This window comes from Lissotriton helveticus, chromosome 8, assembly GCF_964261635.1.
Source record: "Lissotriton helveticus chromosome 8, aLisHel1.1, whole genome shotgun sequence".
NCBI classification, from domain to species: Eukaryota; Metazoa; Chordata; class Amphibia; order Caudata; family Salamandridae; genus Lissotriton; species Lissotriton helveticus.
Window position 1 is genome coordinate 1,089,472,265 of NC_136069.1, and position 22,034 is coordinate 1,089,494,298.

Consider the following 22,034-nt stretch of genomic DNA (forward strand, 5'->3'; position numbering starts at 1 on the left):
AGTCTTTTTTCAATAGAGTCCAGTCTTTTATGGATCGGGAGGCAGGACTCTATAAATACCCGTGTTTATACCGTGAAGGTAGCGGCTTCCGCCGCGATGCGAGGCAGCAATGCAGGCTGGGAGGTGTAGTCTCCCTCCACTCGGCGGCCTCTGGTGTTCAGGCTGCGGCGGCGGGAGGGAGACCGGGTGGTGCCTCGTTGCCCAGCTACACAATTTTATCGGGTATGTGGCCCCCAAATACTCAAACAGGTTTAGACAGCGCCCGCTCCACCGGGGCTGTCGCTGGTTTAAAGCGCCTCCGGGCGCGGAAGTGAAGGTAGCAGCTTCCGCCGCGATGCGAGGCAGCAATGCAGGCTGGGAGGTGTAGTCTCCCTCCTCTCGGCGGCCGCTGGTGTTCAGGCAGCGGCGGCGGGAGGGAGAACGGGTGGTGCCTCGTTGCCCAGCTACACAAGTTTATCAGGTATGTGGCCCCCAAATACTCGAACAGGTTTAGACAGTGCCCGCTCCACCGGGGCTGACGCTGGTTTAAAGCGCCTCCGGGCGCGGAAGTGAAGGTAGCGGCTTCCGCTGCGATGCGAGGCAGCAATGCAGGCTGGGAGGTGTAATCTCCCTCCTCCCGGCGGCCGCTGGTGTTCAGGCTGCGGCGGCGGGAGGGAGACCGCATGGTGCCTCGTTGCCCAGCTACACAAGTTTATCAGGTATATGGCCCCCAAATGCTCGAATAGGTTTAGACAGCGCCCGCTCCACCGGGGCTGTCGCTGGTTTAAAGCGCCTCCGGACGCGGAAGTGAAGGTAGCGGCTTCCGCCGTGATGCGAGGCAGCAATGCAGGCTGGGAGGTGTAGTCTCCCTCCTCTCGGCAGCCGCTGGTGTTCAGGCTGCGGCGGCGGGAGGGAGACCGGGTGGTGCCTCGTTGCCCAGCTACACAAGTTTATCAGGTATGTGGCCCCAAAATACTCGAACAGGTTTAGACAGCGCCCGCCCCACCGGGGCTGTCGCTGGTTTAAAGCGCCTCCGGGCGCGGAAGTGAAGGTAGCGGCTTCCGCCGCGATGCGAGGCAGCAATGCAGGCTAGGAGGTGTAGTCTCCCTCCTCTCGGCGGCCGCTGGTGTTCAGGCTGCGGAGGCGGGAGGGAGACCAGGTGGTGCCTCGTTGCCCAGCTTCACAATTTTATCATGTATGTGGCCCCCAAAGACTCGAACAGGTTTAGACAGCGGCCGCTCCACCTGGGCTGTCGCTGGTTTAAAGCACCTCCGGGCGCAGAAGTGAAGGTAGCGGCTTCCGCCACGATGCGAGGCAGCAATGCAGGCTGGGAGGTGTAGTCTCCCTCCTCTCGGCGGCCGCTGGTGTTCAGGCTGCGGCAGCGGGAGGGAGACCAGGTGGTGCCTCGTTGCCCAGCTACACAAGTTTATCAGGTATGTGGCCCCCAAATACTCGAACAGGTTTAGACAGTGCCCGCTCCATCGGGGCTGGAGCTGGTTTAAAGCACCTCCGGGCGCGGAAGTGAAGGTAGCGGCTTCCGCCGTGATGCGAGGCAGCAATGCAGGCTGGGAGGTGCAATCTCCCTCCTCCCGGCGGCCGCTGGTGTTCAGGCTGCGGCGGCGGGAGGGAGACCGGGTGGTGCCTCGTTGCCCAGTTACACAAGTTTATCAGGTATGTGGCCCCCAAATACTCGAACAGGTTTAGACAGCACCCGCTCCACCGGGGCTGTCAGTGGTTTAAAGCGCCTCCGGATGCGGAAGTGAAGGTAGCGGCTTCTGCCGCGATGCGAGGCAGCAATGCAGGCTGGGAGGTGTAGTCTCCCTCCTCTCGGCAGCCGCTGGTGTTCAGGCTGCAGCAGCGGGAGGGAGACCGGGTGGTGCCTCGTTGCCCAGCTACACAAGTTTATCAGGTATGTGGCCCCCAAATACTCTAACAGGTTTAGACAGTGGTTTACCTTTCTATGATCTGATGGCACTATGCGGTGTTGCCATTCGAGCACTTCATCACACACGTGATATGCTTGCTTTACTACGATACCAGTGTTCATTTCGAAGCTACATTATGTCATGACCCGCTCATGGTTTTGTCATTATTTAAAGTCCACAGTTCTTTGTTTTATTTGTAAGCATACCTTACTGTAAATTTTGAACAGTCGTTTTTGCTTTTACACATTTCCCCTGAAGAAGGGACATCACTGTCCCGAAATGCATCGGGCATTGCCAAGAAAGTCATTGTTATAAATACACTGTTTAACGATGAAAAACTGCATTTCAATGTCAAGTATTAATCAATTGGTTCCATGATGTAATGGATCTAACAATTGACTCATTTATTGCTAATTGAATGAAATGTGATAAATCAGTTTGTACAACTCAATTGACATAACACATGAGAATATGTACATAAAGGAATAACAGATTTATCCCTTGGAAAAAAACTGTTGAATGTGTATGATTTATTGGATAACTTTTTTGATTTGATTTATAGAGTCCAGTTGGACTACACATGCACAGTGTGTAGCGTTCTCTGCAAGTCCTGGTAGTTCTCACATCCTGATGATATCTATCTAACAGACGATGACCTGAACAGGCACTTGAACAGGGTGAACACCATTATACTGGGCTTTGCCTCTGAAGGGTATAAATTAAATTTTTAAAAATCAAGAATTGCCCATCTCAACGTCCTTTTTCTAGGATATGAACTTTCAAGAGAAGACAAAAGCCTAGCAGCTAATTTTTTGGAAAAGTGTGTGCTGCTCCAACCTCCAAAAACGATGAAAATCTTACAATCAATTCTAGGTTTCCTGAATTTTGGAAGCACTTACATTCTAAACTACGCAGAAAGGGTTAAATCTCACTATGAGTTCATCAAACCTGATTTTAAAACAATAATTTGGACTAAAGAACACACAGAAATTTTGCGTTCACTACAAACAGACATGTTAGCAACAAAACATTTACAAACACATGTAAACGTACGCAACTTAGTGATCCGAATCATTCTGGGTCAATGCGGATTCACCTACTTAACCTTTTTTGAAGGCGACAAAGTGCCAATTGCATACAAATCACATTTGTATACACAAGCAGAAATTAAATTCACTTCTACAGAAAAAATTCTGACAGCAGTTCAAACCGCTGTAGCAAAAGAAAGAGCCCTAGCACAGGGAAAACGCATTATGGTCGTAACACCTGTACCAGCCTTAGAGGCAGTAACACAAGCGAGCATTCCGAATGCAAAAGCTTTACATCCAAGATGGATACAATGGTTTAATTCTCTTGCTGCAACTGATGTTGAATACGTTTTTGATCCTTATTTGAAAACACAAGCATTCCTGCAATACGAACACAAATGTCCTCTGCCTACTGAAATTCTACTTCTTGACCAGTATGAATTTATAATTTATGCTGATGGATCTGCACAACCCGCTAAGGGGGGTAAACAAGCGTATAGTGCAGCATGCATGATCGTTAAAGGTCTTATGCGCTATGGCAAATTTAGACATATGGTCACAAAAACGCACTCTCTAGTAGATTGTACAGCTCAGCGAGCTGAACTACAAGCATTCATAATGGCACTTGAAAATACAAATCACAAATTCCCCACACTCATATTGTGCGATTCCTTTTACTGTGTACAATCTTACTATGAATATTTACAGAATTGGCTTCAAAATGGTTTCAAAGATGCACGAGGTTGCACAATCAAGCATAAAACACTTTGGGAACAAGTAGTTAAAAACAAAACACTCATGTGATACACACTCTGAGTCATCAACGTGATGGTGTTCACGTTAAAGGGAATTCATTGGATGATGAAGCCGCAAAGGGGGCTGTGCAAACAGCTTTTGTAGCTGCAATCACTAGTTCAAAAATGAAAATAGACAGTGAAATAATACTGGCTGTCAATGCTTTGAGCAAAGGCAGCTGTGCAGCGTTACCTAAAAAGTTTCCACTCATATAAAATTGATGCAAACAGCATTCCATGTGCTCGAATCCCTGGAGTGGGGGATAGGGTAATTCCCAACATGGAACGTAGGACAGCTTTGATTTATGAAGCACACCTGGGAGAGGGTCTTAAACATCAGGGGATCTCTAAAACATTATTAGCATTAAAAGAGATGTGTTGGTGGCCAGGGATGAATACACATATTCACATCTTCATCATTAACTGCATTAATTGCAATAGAGATCACAGTACAGAACGCCACCAGATACCTGACTACAGTGTAGCCAGCCCAGTACAGACACCATTGTTAGACAGCATTAGACTATCTACATGCAGGCGTCCTTATGGATGAATGCAGTCCCACAAACACTAAATCAAGGTTCCTTTGGATGTGGCCTCAGCGCTCGGCTGACGCTCGAACTGTTATGAAAGATTTGTGAGTATTTATCGGCACAAACTCAATTGGCACACTACATTCTGACCAGGGCCCTGTCTTTAGCTCTCGAGCTTACAAAGAAGCCATGGCCAGTTTGGGCATAGCATTGGGGTACTCTTGTCCATTCCATCCTCATGGAAACTCTGTTGTGAAAAGAAAAAAAACTGGACATAAAGCAATCTATAACAGCTACGGTATTATGTTCGGGTGATGGGTGGGTCAAACATCTTTATGGGGTCCAACATAGTCTTAACAACTTGCCAAGAAGTTCTCTAGGGGGTATCACTCCATATAAGGTCCTATTTGGGCCAAGAATGTTGATTCTGGACCTTGATTGTCATACAGCAGTGGTGGAAACTAAGAAATTTGATATCAAAGATCATCTGGCTGTTTTACAGGACTTAAATGAACTAACAACGAAACAAAGCAACGTGTTCATGAAGCCAACCACCACTGGGGAAAAAACAACCGTCCCAGCAAGGCCTGTCTGGATCCCCTAGCTTGGTGATCTAGTCAGAGAAAAGATTGTGGATAAGGAGGAATTTGGGCCTTCTTACAGACAACCAGTATCTGTCCTAGCAATTCACCGATCAAGAACAGTTTTACTGCCACTCCTTGCTGGTAAAAATGAGAACAGATTTGTGTCAATTGACCTGATCAAACCACACTATGTGGCCGATCAAACTGAGAGACTCATCACCTTTGAAGATTCTACAGTGAGAAAAGAAGGACTAAGCAACAAAGCTATGGAACTCGTTCCTCTTGAGACCCAAATAACAGTTCGTCCTGACACATTTGTCTACAATGAAGTAACATGTGATCAAGTGGTTCCAGCGATTTCAACAAATTCTGATGCAATTCCAACCATTGACAGAACAGCCTCTGGCTATTTCATTAACTTTGACACGTTTTCTGAGGATCCCAGCGAACCTGAAACGACTCCAGCAAAAAGAACTTTCAAAGAACAAGCAACATACTTTTTTCATCACCTGAAAAAGACTTATCTGGTTTCACCATGGATTCGACTATGGATTGTTTTGGGAATATTCTTCTTTCTAATTTGGTTAGCTCTGGTAATAACTCTGGGTATGCTGATAAATGATATATTCAAATGGACACAGTAAGTAAAAAAGTGAACTTACTTCTCCAGCCACACAAATCATCCCATTGTGAACAGAGACGTGTCATCAGTGAACATCGCAACCGTTCCTATACCAGATAGTATGGTTTGGGACAGAACTAAATATGAAATTTTTGGCCTGTCAGAGTTGTTGAAGATTCCACACCAATTCAAGATTTCATTAAGTGACTTTAATACTGCTATAACATTTTCTGATGATTGGGACTTCGAGACTGTTAATAATATGATGTCTGATCTAGAAATGCCAGCAGTATTCACAAATCATGAATATTTAGAGGGTTCATCAGACTATGACCAAATGTATTGTTATAACCATTATGGTCATCATTTCTTGCAGAAATCTGAAATGCCTAGATATGTATATATGTATAACCAATGGGAACATTGTCCTACACCTCCAAAGGGTAGCTCAAAAACTTTTGCAATGAAATGTCCATATTTTTCAGGGTACAACTGATCAAACGCTGAATCGTTTTATTTAAAAAATGTGAATAAAAGAGGAACAAAAAATATGTTGACCAATACTAAACAGATTTATTCTGCAGCCTTTATTGCCCAACTGTCTAGACAGGGTTTAGGTTTCTGGAAAGACAACATTGAGACAAAATCAGTCTGGGGTTCAAAAGATTGGCAAGTGCAGGGGGTAGAAGCTTTTTTTAGAGCCTGTATCATCCCTGAGCAATGTATGTTTTTGAATGACACTGTCCAGTAAACGTCTTGTCTTGGGTTAGCCAAAATCAAGGACTTGAACACACCAACCATACCTATACCCGCAAGTAATAGCACTACACGGGGGGAGGCCTACGTACATAATATTTTGCATCAGATCAGATCCAATCCTGAATGGAAAAAATAGTTGCTTTGGCCCACAGACACAAACAACTGTCAAAATCGATTCCTGAACAAAACACAGGGTTTCACTATCAATAGGCCAGACCCAAGATATGTTCAAAGACAGCATCCTGGGATAGTAACAACATACAGTGTAGGGAAACTATGCCTTGATTGGCTAAAGACATCTACACTTGAGGATGTAAAATAACACTTAACTTTACTTAAAGATTGCACAGACCTTAGGGAATTCCTGCTAGGACCAAGAAAACCGCATCAAAAATGTTTCATACATGCCGGTATATATGCTGCTTATAACAAATTATGGAAGATTACCCAAGCAGAGACTGCAGAACGAATACGAGAAATTGAGTTAGAGAAATCTCTCTCTGTAGTAGACAATGGGTTAATGACTCTGTCGTCCAGGATATATTCTGTGGACAGCATTGTGTCTTCTGCCATAGACATCATGGAACAAGACTTGGTCATGTTGCAACATGGTCAGTCTCAATTACGTTCTATCAAGCTATTAGGCTGGATGCTTCAAAACTTGCATGCAGACTATGTGCCTTGGTGTTTAATCAATACTACGTCACTGTTTTCAGAATTCAATCTCACATATAAACAGATCAAACAGGCACAATGGGGAGCAGACTACACGGTGCTGAGCATTGAAAAATTGGAAAGATTACCATTCACAGTGGCAGAGAAACCAGCTACTGAATGGATAATACATGGTAAAATCACTTTGCCTGTTACAATTTTCCATTTTCAGTATTGCCTAAAACACATACCAGCAGGCAAATATGAAAGGTTGGGTAGAGAATACATCAAGACATCCTGGAATTTACCACACACACACAGATGTTGGAGTGGGGGACGTGCAGTGTTTCTTAGCGGTACAAGCTGTGAAAACGCACTAAGCAGTTCTTTCCTTTGTCAGGGTATTAATTTACACGGGCCTGCGATGGTTCGACTGCAAACTTATCCTGTCACCTGCAAGGTTCACCGGCTGCAGTGATTCATCCAATTTTTTGGACTACTTTCTAATGGAAGTTATCTAATGTTGAATGATCACAGCTGCTGTGGCATGTTGCCAGGTATTCCGTATCTGTTTCCTCCAGGGTCACTTGCTGTATGCAAGTATTGTTTCCACAGACGAAGACAGTCAGGGAGTCGCCTTTAAAGCCTTCACTGAACATCTCTTCTATACGAATTGACACTCTAAGAAGAATGAAAAGCCATTCTATTGCAAACAATTGTGCCACTGACCTCGGCCAAAGAAACCTATGATTTACAAGTCGCAAGGACTTCTGCTCAGATACCTGCCCTTTTGAATACAAACTGCCCTATACATTTCTCAGAAATGTTGGAGCATATCTTAAACATGTCTGATACGAGTGGTATTGTACATCTATTCAAGAACGTATGGTCAGGACTTTAGCACCTTTTCAAGCAGTCCTCAGAATATTACCCAACTTTGTGCACTCTGTGTTTGGCGGACTGCCACTGCTTTGTGGACTCATTGCAGGGATCCTAGTTTTGCTCCTACTGCTAAGATATGGCAAGCCAAATCACCAGCGCCACTCCAAGCACCATAGAGAGAGCTCTATTGGAGATGAAGTGTTGTGAGCGCATCATTCAAATTCTAGGTTTACATCGTCTATGAGAATTAAATACTACATGGTTTCTGTCATTCAGACCAATCTGGCAAGATTGCATCTTACCAGTTCTACGCTCCCTGCTTTGCGGTGAAGAATGCATGCCAGACATCTTTCTAAGACTCCCATCAGTCATGCCTATGGATATCGATACTCGACCCAGTAACAGCCTATGCTCTGTGTTGTCCCCAGAGGCTACCAATTCTGATGACGGCATTCATTGAGATCTCATAGATGCATATTGCTATTGCTGAAGTACGAGGGGAAACAACAGGAGTGCAGGTAATATCCGATACGAACATTGCTGATGCGACCAATGCTGAAGGCGATGCTTCACATCTATGTGCGATTAATCTTCTAAACGAGATAATCCAACTTTCGCCTACAATGATAGATGACTTTTTGTCTACAGACATAGAAGATTTCATGCTTTTTCCAAGCCCTAACACTGACTTTTGATTTTGGCACACAGTGTTCTTAGAAAATATGAATTTGATCTTCATTTTGAACAAAACAAAGAACTTTTTCCTATGATTATTTTTTTTTTCCAAATTAGTATTTTTCATTTTTTGGCACAAGTAATCTGCTTATAGTAGAACTATTCATAGAGAACAAGAATTATTTGAATACTTCCAGAGTCAATATATGACCTTGCCACAACTACATGATTATGTAATCTGAAATGAGATGGTTTGTCCCTTTTCCTTCTGTATTTTCGAGCCATTTAATAAATGTATATATATGTATGTTAATTCAATTGGCATTCATTGCAAACTTATGCTTAGAATGAAACATTACTTTAATATGTACAGCACAATTGCATTGCAACTGTTCTATTGCATTTTTTCAAAGGTATTTTTAGACATGTTCTTAGCCATCCATAGGTAACTATGTTTTAGATATGTTTAACATGCTTAGACTTTAGTAATGTGGTACATACGAAAATGGAGTGGGTGTTGTGTTGCAATTTAGATGCCGTATGAATTTCCCGATTCATGCCCTTATATGGGTACAATTCACATTGCCCTTATATAGGCATAGAAATCCAGCCCTTATTTAGGCATAGTTCATGCTAACCAAATACAGGCATGGCTACTTACATCCGTTCATCTATGTCACAACGAGTTCTTGGAAAACCAGACTCTTAAGCCGTTAGGACTTTCCCCTGCTTGGATATTGATTTCTCCAAGAACTCATTTACCATGCATGAACATCTATTCCTAAGGGGTTCATTCATGACGTTCATATGCCCGACTTTTATGTCAATATCGGCATTCCTAAACACCTTCAAGGCATAAATATGCCTTCACTTACTATGGCAGGGCACAATGCAGTTCGACTACCTACTTGCACGCGGTCCCGAAGGAAGCCAAGTCCCCAACTGACGCGCTGAACAGACGCTGTCATCCTCCTCACCAAGAATCCAGCTCCAGTGTTTCTGATTCCCCTTGCTGGGGTTAGAGATCGAGTCCTGGGAAAGAGATACCAACCTCTCTCATTCTCTCATTCTGAGGTATGGAGCTGATTAGAACTTAGAGAAACTTTTTGCAACTATAGTTGAACTAAACTATAGCAAACTCTTGGCATAACTAAACCAGACTAAGAGAGCACCTACTTCTTCCCTCGTACTAGACTTAGGTTAGGTACACTGGGGTAGGATTTTTTAGAAGCACCAGATGAGTATTTTAGCCTGTGTTATTTATGTATTTTAACGAATATATGTCATAGCTACAAGACATGCTATCACAGTAATATTTAATCTTACTGCTAACGCTGTACATTTTATACTTCGCATTCTGTCTTAAGACTGTTCACCAAACCCTTTTTATTGAAATGCCCGTCTCTCTATTTCTATGCAACTCTGTAGACATGAAGCCAGCACGATTGACTGAGTGAAATGGTTATCTATTGTTTCCATGACTGAAGATATTGTTCCGACTCCAAGGGAAATAAAGTTGTCATGTTTATGCGGTTGTCAGAAACGAATCCCTTCTTGTTCATTCGAGAAAGTTTCTAGTGACCGCTGAGCTAGCTGGAACAGACACAATTAAGTTTAATCTACTCAATAGAGACATACTGACCGCAGTCCTATGTCAAATCTATAGTGTATATTATTCCAATGCGCAGAACCTATCAGGGATATAGGAACTACACTATAGTACCTTGCAGTGAAGTTGGTGCCTTTCACTATCCATCAACATCTGTTACTGGTCTCACTCTACCTTCAGACATTGTATGTTCGGAAAATAGACCTTGCTCAGTCCATAGTCCAGGTATTCTAAATACGGAATGTAGCTCCCTCCATAGAATGTTGGGAGCTGGCCTGGCAATCGGAATGCTCCTTTTGCTGCCAGAACTACTCATGCAAATATCTCATTCTGTGCCTGCAAACTCCTTGTTTCTCTGGCAGACTCTGCTTTACCGCCCTTCCCTTCATTCCAAGCAGTGAATTTAGCTCACTGTTGATGAGGGGATATGCTTATTCCATGCAGCGTGGCTCTTTTCACAAGCTGCTCTCTATGTCATATTGTGTGGTGTCAACCCAACACCTTCATTCACTCACGGGCATTGTAAGCCATGAATGCCTGTGGAAAAGAAAACCGAAAATGTCACTCTGGTTATTTTTCTACTTTTCTACTGGTTGTTATTACGGCTTATATTAACCTTAAATGAAGAAAGGGGATAGGTTGGCGCATGCTACATAGAGAGCTGCTTGTGATACAAGAGCTAGAGCTGCACATGTTCTGCTTATCCTCTCACCCTGGGGGAGCTGATTTCTCTGCTGGACATGGAGGGAAGGAGGCTGCTAATCAATATTATAACATAAACAATAGTCCGAATCTATTAGGTGTACATTTCTATAGCAAAAACTCTGTGACTTTGCTCTGCGGATTATTGACTTCCAATTTTATAGTTGAAATTTTCTAAAAATTTCTAAATATAAATGAAACTTTTCATATTTTCCTACCAAATGTGCTTGAATATTAGTTCACATGTGTCGATTTGATGGCTTTCTGTTACTGAATGAAACTTGAATTGTTGAAAAAAATACAAGTAATTATACCTCAGATTACAAGCATCTTGGTGCATGGGAGAAAGCATTACTGAAACCGGAATCGTTGAGTCTGGCAGGTGTAGCCTTCCCCACTAAATCATGCTATTTTTAGTTTTTGGCAAAAGACACACAAATGATGAACGGAATGCCGAACAAATCAAACATTCACCCTCAGTCAAGAGAACTCTTGTCTGAGGGTGAATGTTTGATTTATTCAGCAATCCCTCCATCAGTTGTTGCTGCAGCATTTTTTGCCCTAAGTGGGATGAGTATGCCCAGACGTCGGTCCCTTGCTCGCTACACCACTGGATTCAAGCTAGCCTGGCTGATGGGGAGTTATACCCCAAAACCGGTCCCATGATGCTGTTGCTTGTCCAAGGAGGACCTATCTTGGCAGTTCAGGCTGGACTGTTCCCATGATGAGCAGGGTCAAGACTGATTTGCATTTGGCTGGGTCCAAACTGGGGTGCAGAACTGTGCAAAAGAACAATGGATTTAACCGAGATCTCTTGGCTGTGGATGAATGTTTGATTTATTCATCAATCTGCCCGTCATTTGTTGCTTCAGCATTTTTCACCTTAAGTGGGATGGGTATGCCCAAACGTAGGTCCAATGCTCGCTGTTCAACTGAATTCAAGCTAACCTGGCTGATGAGTGGTAGCACAAAACCGGTCCCAGGATGCTGGTTTCTGTTCCAAGGAGTATCCGTCTTGGCAGTTTGAGCTGGACTGTTCCCATGAGGAGGAGGGTCAAGACTGATTTGCATTTGGCTGGGTCCAAACTCAGGTGGTGAATCGAGCTAAAGAACAATGGTTTTAACCCTGATCTCTTGACTGGGTGTGAATTGTTGACTTATTCAGCAATCTGTCTATCATTTGTTGCTGAAGTATTTTTCGCCCTAAGTGGGATGGGTACGCCCAGACGTGGGTCCCTTGCTCGCTGTACCACTGGATTCAAGCTAGCCTGGCTGATGGGAGATACCCCGAAACCAGTCCCAGGAAGCTTGCTTCTGTTCCAGGGAGGACCTGGCTTTGCAGTTCAGGCAGGACCGTTTCCATGAGCAGTAGGGTCAGGACTGATTTGCATATTGCTGGGTCCAAAATGGGGTGGCATAGTGGGCAAAAGAACATTGGATTTAGCCCAGATCTCTTGAATGGAGGTGAATGTTCGAAGTATTCAGCATTCCATCCATTTGTTGCTGCAGCATTTTTCGCACTAAATGGAATGGGCATGCCCAGATGTAGGTTCCTTGCTCTGTGTGACACTGTATTCAAGCTAGCCTAGCTGATAATGGGTGATACACCAAAACTGGTTCTAGGATGCTTGTTTTGCTGGTCCAGGGAGGACCGGCTTGCCAGTTCAAGCCAGATACAAAGTGGGGTGGCGTAGTGAGCAAAATAAGGATGGATTTAACCCAGAACTCTTGACTGGGGGGTGGTGAATGTTTAATTTGTTCAGCATTCCGTCCATCATTTGTTGCTTGTTGCCACAGCATTTTTAGTTTCCTAGCAGAATGGGGAATAACACGTGGGACCAAGATTTAACAGCCCCATTCATGCGATTTTTTTATTCAAAGTAACGGATGTGTTTTCTGCAAACAGGTTTCTCTTGTTTTCAGTAGCAGAATTTTGTCAGCTGTAACACAGAGGTGGACCTTGAATTCGCGCCCGATGCAAAGTGTAATGTGGCATGGCATATCTTCCATTCTAATATCGCTATGAGGGCAAATGTAAGCCCTACGTGGCATTGTAATATGCATTAGACACGGAGATTTTGAGAAGACATTTCAGGGTAGGATTTGTAAACCTTATTTCAGCTGATTTTTTAAACCTTCAGATACCATATTACACATTTTCTAGGAACAAAAAGTATTTTTATTTTCAACCTCTACTGAGGCATGGTGCGGTTACCAATTTACAGACATGCCAACCCTCCCGATTCAGGCGTGAGACTACCGATTTCAGGGCTAGTCTCCCGCCTCCCGATTCCTGCAAGCAAAAACCCGATTCCTCGGGGGTTTCAGCTGACAGAGCTTGGTATTGTGTAACGTGTTAATCTTCCAGCAAAAGTCAGAGTGGCGATGCAGGGGATAGAAGGGGTGAAAAATCAATTAAGCCTCATTAACAAGCGCATGGTCTTTTAAAGACCTGTGAAGTACTGGTGCAGCTGTGTGTGTGCCCAGGAAGCTGTTTCAAGGGGCGGGGGGGGGGGGGGGGGGGCTGGGGGTTAATGCACTGCCAGCAACCTGCCAGGCCAGGCAGTGTTCAACACTTGCATCACCCTTTCTCTGCCTGCCATTGCGCTCGATGCTTCTGAAACGTAAGAAAAAGAACGTGCATTTGCGTTTCAAATGTCCGATCCTACAGCAGCCCACTTCCAAAGCCCATACATGCCTAAAACCCGATTAAAGGCCAAATTCTCCCGATTTAAAAAAAAAAAAAATCTCCCACTTAGCTGTTCTGAAATGTTGGCATGTATGAATTTACCAATATGATAACTGCACTGGATTAAAGTTTAACATGGCTGTTCATCTACTGCGCTACACTTCATTTCAAAAGATGGAGCACTAATTCCCGAGGCGAAGATTAAAGTTTAATGCAATGCATTCAGGACGATCAACAAAACGCTGAGGCCGAAGCTACATTTGATTGATAGAATGACATCCTCCTTTTCCAACCGTTTCATAGTAATGTCCCTTGGCGCCATTACTCAAAGTCTGCCGCTCCATGGGAGTGAGAAGCTCCCACACGAGGGAAAAAGCAGCGACGCCAGCCCCTGTGCGCTGCTTTACCCACAGCTATTTTCGAGACCCCTGACAAACTCTAATCCCTGGGAAGTGTTTGTGTGTGCTTTATTTAAATGCAAATTGGTTTCCCCGAGGAAATGCGCCTCAGAAGGCAGGTTCCCTCTCGACGGAGAGCCGAGAGACTTGATATTAAGCTACCGGGATCATGGCGGATGCGCCGCGTGGCCTACTGTTTTAAGCAGCCTCGGCTCTTCCAGATACCAGTGGTTGGGCGGTGGCGCCGGGTGGGGGGTATTTCGATAGACGACTAGAGGGAAAATTAATTACTTATTTAATTTTTCCTCGTGGCCGTTTGTCGAGATTCACCGCCCTACCTCTCGTACCTCACGAACCGTGGCTGCTTTTAAGCCTTTGCTTAATTTGTAAAATACGTGCCGGGGCTCCCGTCATGAGTCCACCTCAGCTTCCACCATCATTGCTGTCGGCATTAGCAGTCCTCCTTAACATCTCTGCGACGAGAACGAGTTCTCAGAAGATCTGAAACCCTGGTCTATTCCCCAGAATTGGAGAATGTGTTGTCCTGCAGTGTGGCTCTGTTGCAGATCGCTGAAACGAGTGACCTTTTCATTATTCGATGCAATTCCCTGCTGTCCACGGCTCCATCCCAAAAGTCTTCTCCTTTTCAGTAACACGCACTAATATTGTGAGTAGGGCACGTTCTTTCACTGCAGCATAGAACAAACATTCTTCTTGTATCATGCTCATGAACACATTGGCAGAGGTAAAACACGTGTGGCAAGCAAACCAGTGTTTATCTTAGCTTGAGTTCGCGCACTAACATGCAGTCTCCGGGGAGCAAGGGCCGTTGTAGTACTTGTTGATATGGTAATAGTGCCTACATTTAGCTGGTGCTTGCAGGTGGGACCCTTCAGCATACATTTTTGAGGACTTGCACTTATTTCCCCTTATGGGACTTTGGTCTAGAGCAATAGAGAGAAAAAGAAATATACGGTGCACCTGAAGCTGTATTATGCAAGACCCCTTCAGTACTGGAGTTCTTCCTCCTAGCCACCAATACCTACCTCTTTTAAAGTTCATAAAGGAATAAAAAATGAGAGTTGATTGTCCTTTCAGAGACTTAGAAGTGGCCGGAGACCAACATTTGTGACAATCGACTTCGGGCAATAAGCAAGTCCAAAATCTGGGGTAAAAGGCCGCTTTATTGGACAGCCCGCGCCCCCAAGCAATATCCCTGTAGCAACTATAACCCAACCTTGTTCTGCCTGACCCTCCTCCCGAAACCCCTATTTCCATCTCCTGCCTACCTCTTGCCTCCAACTTCTCTCCCTTGTTTCCCTCTGTCCGAAGCTATTCCTAATGCCCCTAACCCTTCCAGCCTGTCTTGATCTCCTCCAACTCTGCCACCAGGAAAAACCCTAACTCAGGCAATTTTCCTGTCCCCCCCTTAAGTTCATCGGTATTTGACAAAACTGAACGCTTGTCATCAGTTATAAATAAAAATGTGTTACCAGCACTGCTGTCGCCCAACAGGTGAAACTAGTATCATCAACACATTACCATGTTATCTCCAAATAATACATACTGTCGCCAAATAGATAATAATAATGATCATCAGCCAAATTGTGTCTAACAACTACCACCATAAACTAGACTAATAAAAATGTATTGAACCGGGAGAGGTGGGGAAAATTGTGGGGTAGGCGAGAGGGGGGAAGGGGCGGATGGAGAGAGATGGAAAAAATTAACATAAGAGAAATATGCGGTACTTAATAATGCTTATTCTAAGAGAAGAACCCTCTATGATCTAAATAATGCCCCAATCAGTACTGCCGCTTCAACAGACTAACATCAACACCATGTGTGTAAATTAAAATTTTTAGCAATAATTTCTCTTATATTTAGAAGATAGATTTTGTTTCCAATGAAAGACAAGTGAATGCCGTCATGTCTAAAAAATTTCTCCTTTTGCTCCTTTTTGATTGCCCGTTTCTGAAACTGCTGCCTGTGTTGCCGTTTGTGTTCCCGGAAGACCCACACAGACCCGTGGAGCTCTTTTGAACCCGCCCGCCAGTCTCCCGCTGCTCAGCCGCTTTTTTGTCAACCAAAGCGGGAGCCGCCGAGTGGAGACCGGTGAGGGGCTGGACTACGTCTCCCAGCAGCCCTACTGGGGTTCCGTGTCATGTGCAAGCGCCAGGAGGCGCATATAAACAACGTTCCCACTGCTGTAAGTGGGTTGCTCCTTTTTGATTGCCCGTTTCTGAAACTGCTGCCTGTGTTGCCGTTTGTGTTCCCGGAAGACCCACACAGACCCTTGGAGCTCTTTTGAAACCGCCCGCCAGTCTCCCGCTGCTCAGCCACTTTTTTGTCAACCAAAGCGGGAGCCGCCGAGTGGAGACCGGCGAGGGGCTGGACTACGTCTCCCAGCAGCCCTACTGGGGTTCCGTGTCATCTGCAAGCGCCAGGAGGCGCATATAAACAACGTTCCCACTCCCTCACGGGACGCGAGCGGGACGCCCGGGGCAAAGCCCGGGCAAAGGGCGGGCCCTCTTAGGCCCTCAGAGGCCAGAGGAGTCTGGGCTGGGCCAGACCCCTTGACAGTTGTCTATCCACTGAGTGAGTAGTGCATCCTCTTATATTATTGGCGCTGTTTTGACTATACATTAATATGGCTGCAATCGCTTCCAGTCCTGCTACTTCTGGTCCTGATAAAATTGGGGGGGTGTCAAACCGAACCCTGGACAATTATTTTATTAAAGCTGTGTCTGAGGGATCCAAGGATCAACTTCTAGATAAGCGACGGGCAGACCGCCGTCGTTCTATTGAACGCATCAAGAATAGGACTCTTCCTGAGCCCATCCCTGCTGTCATCCCAGATAGCGAGCACAATAGTACCATCTTGGAGGTTACATCGCCAGCTTTCAGCGTGCCCGCATTACTGAGGGAATGTTTAGCACCCGCTATTGGTCCTATATCAACACAATCAGAAACCCTCATTGGCACTGATGACTCTCCGAGCATACTCAATGTGTCAAAAGTCATGATCTCACCCACAGCTAGGCCGGGGAAGGTAGTAAGAGGCAAAAGTTTGATGGTTTTGCAACATAAAATCCATGGTCCTCCACCAACAAAGAAGAGACGGAGGAGGAGGGACCCTACTAAACCAAAATTGAGTCATACTGAGTTCGGGAAGAAGCCCAATACTACTACTAACGAGGTAACGGGAGAATTAGCTGTTAAAGAATCATTAAGAACAGCACCAGTTCCTCTAACATCTGTACTATCATCTCCCCACCATGCTGCGGATCCTGATACCGACCATGCTATAACGGTTGAAGGGTCTCAACCAGACCCCCCTAAAACTCTTTTGGACAGTATTGAACTCATCGTGAGGAGCTACATGTTGGCTATAGCCGAAAGGTTAAAGGGAGTAGAATTAAGGTTGGGGAAAATAGAGGAGGATTTGGCAATATATGGGAACTGTATCAATTCAATAGGGCCAACAATAGCATCAAAGCCTCCTAAAGCCTCTACCATGGCCTATATCTCTTCAACAGATCTAGTGGCAGTAACCCCCTCAACCCCTGCTACACATAACATCCTGAAACCAGCTACTTCGGTTGGCATCAACCACTTGCCTATAAGAGTATTACCTGCAAGTAAAAACCCTTCTAATCCTAATCCAAAACAACCAAAAATAACAATGGCTAGACCAACCATAATACCAAACAGCACTTCAGACATTACAGCTAATACTCAAGCAAGGGAAACAAGCCTCCCTCCAAGTAGACCCATAAGATCGGAGGAGAATGAAAATAGCCATGTGAGAGTGGGCCAGGGAAGGAGACCACCCATCGAACTCCCGCCAGAAGCCGTACCATATGTGGTGGTACTTACTGGTGTTCCTGAACTGTCAAGTAGTAAACGGGAAGGTTTTTTCCAACTAAAAAATAAAATAATGCATTGGTTGTCAATATATAGACCTAAAGCAAGCCATATAAATGGCGAAATAGTCCATGTCCGACGCCTGCCATGGTTGGGTGGAAGATCTAAGGACATAGGGGGAGATATTGTAGTTGTAAACTTTAGGGATAAAAAAGCTGTACAATATATTTTGAACTGGCCTTATGGCAACGAAAACAACTGTATTGTACCACGCCCTTTGACATACTTTTACCCAAGATCTACAGTATTCCCTCCCCAATATGCAACCAACAAAGCCTTTTCTGTTAACTATTTTTCTAATATGGAAATTGCTAGGAATCCCGCCTATATGCACCAATTAGCTCCAACTCCTGTGACATCGGGGTGGAACACCATACCCCCTAGCAACAACACAGGGGAATACAGCAAAATGGCTCATTTGATGCCATTTACACCTTTAGAGTTATCAAACAGGTTTGATGTATTTAGTGGTTTGGAGGAGTGCGATTGAAGATTAAAGATCAGGGAGGATGTTAAGGGGGATGTAAACACTATGTGTACTGAAGGGCCTAAGGAGGAAGAAGGGTCCAGACTTGCAAAAGCAGACTACCATACTACTGTAACTGGAAACAAGGCTAATAGCAGCCTGTCCTTATCTATACCCGCAGTGCCATTCGGGACAATTGAGGGACCTCCCCCATTTTCACTCGTTTCATGGAATATAGCAGGGGTGCGACCCAGACTGGAATAATTATATGAATACTTTTGATATCTGTGTTTTGCAAGAAACTTGGGCTACGGTTCGTATGCACAGGGCTGGTTATAAATCTTACCAAGTAGAAGCTGTGCCTTCACCTAGAGGCCGTGCTTCTGGAGGTCTTTTAATATGGATCAGTGTATCCATTAATATTGGTGTAAAGATCCTTAATATTGATTCACCAGATATCCTCGGTCTGGAAATAACCACAGTAGATAATAGGGTGATCTATCTTTTCAATGTGTATAATAGTCCTTATCCATCTTATAAGGAGTCACCATGTATCGGGAAGTTGGAGACCTTCATGGATACATTAAAATGGATACATTAAAACCAGACGCAAGTGTAATCCTATGTGGTGACATGAATTGCAATTTTGAACCAATTGTAGGTATAGCACAACTGTTTAAAGATGAGGATGTTGCTAACGGGATACCTGCCCTGATTGAAGATAGAACGGTTGCTGGTACTACATTAGCTCTCCAGATCACAAGGTTGTTTACAGCCCATGGTTTGAGGGCATGCAATGGGCGTATGCCATCTGACAGTCCAAGAGCACCTACTTTTAAGAGGCGAGAGTACGAAAGCAAATTAGATTATGTCATTGTCTCTCTCGATCTTTGGCCATTTACAACTGACCTAAAGGTTAAGGTGAGATTTGACAGTGATCATTATCCATTAGAAACTGGTTTTCTTCAAAGTCTGATAAAGGGGCCGGGAGATATTGAGGGAAGTCATAATTTAGCACCGCCACCTACTTCAGATAATATCGTCCTCAGCAACAATCGTAGGGCTGTTAAATGGGCATACATACTGAAAAGAGAGGATCTACTGGCTAACATCTACTGTACCTTTGTAAATACATTTGAAACATATTGCTCATGCAGATGTGACTCCAAAGAATTGATCAAACTACATAAATCCCTTTTTAGTAAATTAGTAGAACTTCTTACAAAAAAAACCAAAAAAGGGACGGGTATGGTAAATGCAAAACCGGTAGGAAAGCCCTGGTATAACAAGGAATGTCGTCTTGCCAAAACTGCACTGATTGATGCCGTTAAACGGAAAGGTCCAATAGAAATTAGAGATAAAAGGAAGACATATAATAAATCAATAATAACAGCAAAATCTTCTTGGGATGAGGCATTATGGCTTAGTATGTTAGCAGCAGCTAAAAACAAGGACCAAAGACACTTCTGGGAACTAGTGGCCAAGGGGAACAATCGTGAAAAGTGTTCCAGAGAGGTTTTCCTGGATGAGGATACGTGGGTCAAACACTTCACAACGTTGTATGCAGCCAAAACTTCTACTGAAGTTTTGATAGAAGAATCTATGGTTGCATTGTTAGAGAAGAACTATCCGTTGGTAGTTTTTGACTTAAAGGAAACCGAGACAGCAATTGCCACGGTAAAGCAAGGGAAGGCGCCCGGGCTTGATAAAATCCCAGGTGATCTTTTTCTGTATAATGTTGATGTTTGGGCACCGTACCTTAATTATTTATTTAACATTATTGCGGCCGGTGACCAAATTCCGGACACATGGAATGGCGCAGAAATTATTACCATTTTTAAAAAGGGGGATCGTGGCGATCCAGCCAACTATCGCCCCATTAGCCTTTTAGACATAACACAAAAAATATATGCAGGCATATTTTAAATCGAATAAATACGTGGATGGAGGACGAATCAATTTTATCTAAATATCAGGCGGGGTTTAGAGAAAAAACTGGAACCATTGACCAGGTATTAAGGTTATGCTGCTTGTATTGGAAATATGTCATCATTCGCAAAGGTCACTTGTATGTGACCTTTATAGACCTGCGAGCAGCATTTGATCTAATCCCGCGAGATCTACTCTGGAAAACCCTGGAAAGGCAGGGGCTCCCCGGTGAATTGTTAAAACTTGTGATGGGGCTGCATCAGGAGAACTATGCCAAAGTTAGGTGGGGTCCAAATGGGGAACCAACAGACCCGATCCCTATAAAAAGGGGAGTACGCCAGGGATGCGTACTGGCTCCTACACTTTTCTCCCTTTATGTTAACGATATTGCAGCCTATATGGAGAATTGTGATAATGATTCGCCCCGATTGGGGGGGGGAACGAGTAGCGTCCCTCCTCTTCGCGGACGATACGATTCTCATTTCACAAACACCTCGGGGTCTCCAGACCTTACTAGATAGGTTCCAGCAATATTGCACCTCAAAGGGATTAGAAATTAACATAAAAAAACTAAATACATGGCACTAAACCCGCACAAAAGTTTTAAAAAAAACATAATGTCAAACGGCCATAAATTAGATTACGAACATAGTTTTACTTATCTGGGGGTCCTGCTAGATTCGTCAATGGGATGGAGCCCACAGTTGGAAAAATCATAACTGGTGTTTAAACAAAATTGTTTTCCAATACTACAAAGATACAATAAAAGTGTGAACAAGGCAGTCACCCCAGCACTAGAGATTTTTAGATACAAGGTTCAATCAGCTGCCCTGTACGGGGCAGAAATATGGGGTCCAGTATGTAGAAAGACCTTTGAAGTACAGGAGAATACGTTTATCAGGGGACTATTAAAAATTCCTAATAATACTCCACTGATACCTTTGTTTCTTGACTTACATATCAAACATACTGACCATCATGCAATGCTGAGACCATTATTGCTATGGGTCAGATTATGGACAACCCCTGAACTGATTGATTATAAACATGGCTTGAAAGAAGTCCTGGACCTAGATAGTGGCAGCAAAATCTTCTGGTTTAAACATGTTAAAGCTTGGTTAACTAAGCTTGGATTAATCCATTTTTGGAATGAGCCGGAAACCTTAACTTCTGCCTCTAAGAAAATAGTCAAATTGTCTTTCTGGTCCTATGTGAGCCATGATTCGGTGTATATAAGAACACATGGTCCTCTTACTGAAAAATATTTAATGGCAAAAAGTGAGGCTCTTTTTGAACCATTTCTCGATGAGATCCAGCCACCTTTGGCCAAAACATTGTATTTAAAATTTAGATATGGGACTCTGAGGACAAAAACTATTGAGAAAAGCTGGGGGAATATAAACAATGACTATTGCACCTTGTGTACCAACAACCAAAGGGAGGATGTTTCCCATATATTGTTCTTTTGTCCCAGTTAAGGTAACGCAAGGAAAAAATGGATAGCTCCCTTGTGTTACAACATTGGCTGCACCTCCCATAAGGAAGCTGGCAGAATCCTAAGTACGGACACTAGTCAAGTAATTGTGTTCGGAATTAGCAAATTTTTATTGGCTGTAAACTTTATTAGACAGAAAGTATCTCTTTCTTTTTAAAACATCGTCTATCACACGGACTTGTTTAAACTATGAATTATGTCTAGTCAAGTTGTGTGATTTTAAGTTCCTTTTTGCCTTGGCTGTTATAAATTCAATTTAATGCTTTTTTAACTTGAATCTAAAATTTTTTAAATATTTATTGAAATTTCTGTGACAACTCATATCCATAACAGTGTGTCCTAAACATGATGAAACGTAGAATTGCTAATAAGGTGACCTATTAT